This window comes from Notolepis coatsorum (assembly GCF_963971535.1).
Source record: "Notolepis coatsorum genome assembly, chromosome: 6".
In the NCBI taxonomy this organism is placed as follows: domain Eukaryota; kingdom Metazoa; phylum Chordata; class Actinopteri; order Aulopiformes; family Paralepididae; genus Notolepis; species Notolepis coatsorum.
The window spans coordinates 25,559,325-25,561,824 of NC_140170.1; the positions used below are offsets into that span (position 1 = coordinate 25,559,325).

The 2,500-nt window shown below is 43.4% G+C and overlaps 1 protein-coding gene across 1 annotated transcript in view; it reads right to left on the bottom strand.

Moving 5' to 3' along the window:
- The window catches only part of LOC311229411 (opioid-binding protein/cell adhesion molecule homolog), a gene marked incomplete at both ends in the record, with an annotated part of 852,472 nt that overhangs the window by 511,660 nt on the left and 338,312 nt on the right, over positions 1-2,500 (bottom strand). The gene's annotated exons all lie outside the window — the stretch shown is intronic.

A 2,500-nucleotide genomic window follows, 5' to 3' on the forward strand; every position in this document is an offset into this window, starting at 1 on the left:
CCTGAGAAGTTGGGTGACATGGGCTGACTTCGGTAGGTTTGAGATCAGGCGGGCCGCTGCATTCTGAATGAGTTGAAGAGGCTTGGTGGCAGTGGTCGGAAGGCGCCTCTATACCTCTGTTTAGGAAAAGCCCTGCACCCTCATTTATCAATGCTGCGTACGCACAGAGATGTGCGTAAACCGTGCGTACGATCATTTCGAAGCAAAGTGTGGCATTTATCAACATGAACGTGTGCTTTAGATTGTGCGTATATATATATATATATACGTTTCAAGGACACATTTGTTTTTATTGTCAGACCAGTTTTGCAGTGTGGCGTTCTCTCTCACTCTCCTGATTGGATAAAGTGGGAACAGGATACCAGAAGATGTATTTTGTGTTTACTGCAGAGCGGAGGGACTGGAAGACCCATGTTGACTGACCAGACACCAGACACTATACGTAAATGACTACAATGATGTCAATGATGTCAATGATGGCTGTCGGAATGTGGAGATATTATTATTTTAACATGTAGACCACTTATTTTAATTAACAAACAAACAAAAATACAACTTAAAGCACCTTTGAGCTTCTGCATTTGGTCCTCCTTTTTAATTAAGTGCAGTCACTTGGCCTTCTGGTCAACGATGCTGCCAAGCGGGTTATATTCTGGAGATAAGATCCACTGGACAGATGTTCCCTCTCTTCCCTCTCTCTTCAGGGGCCTGCCGCCTGTGTCTCGGCTCCTGGCCGCCAGTGTAAGCCTGTCTCAGTCGCTAGTTGGCAAAAACATTGTAAATCTGAACACAAAAGCATTTTCACAGATGCTCCAAAAACACTCACTAGATTTGCCTCTGGTCTCGTCTCATAATTAGTCGGAAAAGTCATTAACTCCACTGGCAGCGACTCGCGGTCACACTTCAGCGGGCTGCGGGTGCGTTCCGCTCTCTACGTCGGCTACGCCGCGGTGTGTCCTTTATCTCCGTGCTATTTGACCTTGATTACTAAATACATTTCTATATGAGGGTGTCCTGTAACCTTCTGGAAACGTTAAATACCCACCATTCACCTCCCCGAACCACACATCCTGCCAGACTGGGAATGTGGGGTCGACACAGTGGCTCAGGAGGTAGAGCGGTCGTCTGGTAATCAGAAGGTTCCCGCTTCGATTCCAGCTCCTCCTCCCGGCAGCGCGCCGAAGTGTCCTTGAGCAAGACACTTAACCCCCGAACTGCTCCCGATGAGCAGGTTGGTGCACCTTGCGTGGTCGCATCCGCCGTCGGTGTGTGAATGTGTGAGTGAATGGGTACAAAATGTGAGGAACAAATTGGAAAGCACTTTGGATAAAAGATGTTATATAAATGCACCATTTACCATTTACCAATTAAACAAGTCACCTTCCAAGCCCACAACCTGTAGGTCACTGCTTGAGGTGGGTGACTAGCTAGTAATAATAGTAATAGTACTGGCAGCTGTCATACCGGTCTCTGTAGTAATTAGGGATGTAAGGATCCGATCACGTGATTTTCCGAAGATCGGGATCGGCAAAAAATAAATAAAAAAATCTGCCATTTTTTTTTCTTTTTTACTTTTTTTTTTATTCAACAAACATGACCATGTTCACGTCTTAAACTCATACTGAGGCCTTAGTTTTGGTTTTAAATTGCATATCATCATTAATTTATTTATTGTCACACAGAGCAGAAGAATTTTGCCAAAACAAACCAATAGTATCCAGCTGCAGAACGGCAGACCAGCCACACTCTTACTAACGTGGTGTCAGTCTAAACTTTAGACTCTAAAGGTTTTTTTTTTACATATTTTTTTTTTACCTTTATTTACCCAGGGTAGGTTCGCTGAGCACAGATGCTCTTTTTCAGGAACGCCCTGCTTCACATTCACACAGTTCCATTCACACCTGGGAGCTGCCCAGTACAACCACAGTTGACACCATTGGCCACTGAGCAACTCCACTGGAGCAGTTGATTTGCATTGGCAGGGTTGGCCCTGTCTGGCACCCAACGGGAAAAATATTATAGGCACTATAAGTAGACACCGCTACATAAAACAAGCTGGTCTGCCTCAGTGACTGCATGGTGGAAGAAGGAGAAATAGAGATTGGACTGATTGAGTCAAGCCATGTCACATAGTTCAAGTTTGAAATGCTTCTTTCTGTTTTGCTCCTGAGAGTGTGCTAGATACTGTACTGTACTGGTAATATTATTTATTTGTGTTAACTTCTGAATAAAACAACTTATTAAACACAAGTACATCTTATTGAACATTATTTTGATATTTCATTACCAATTATCATAGCAAAACAGCTTTTTCAAACAGTCTGTAATGCATTTTGGAAACGGGAGATGGGCTCATGGTGTAATGGGCCACCTGGCCTGAGAAACATAAGGAGGAAAGAAAAAGTAAGGACTTACTTCTGGTCATTATTTGGGTAGAACACACATATTTTGAATGCCTTCGGCAGATTCATTTTTTTTTAGACATTTTAATCTATCCAGG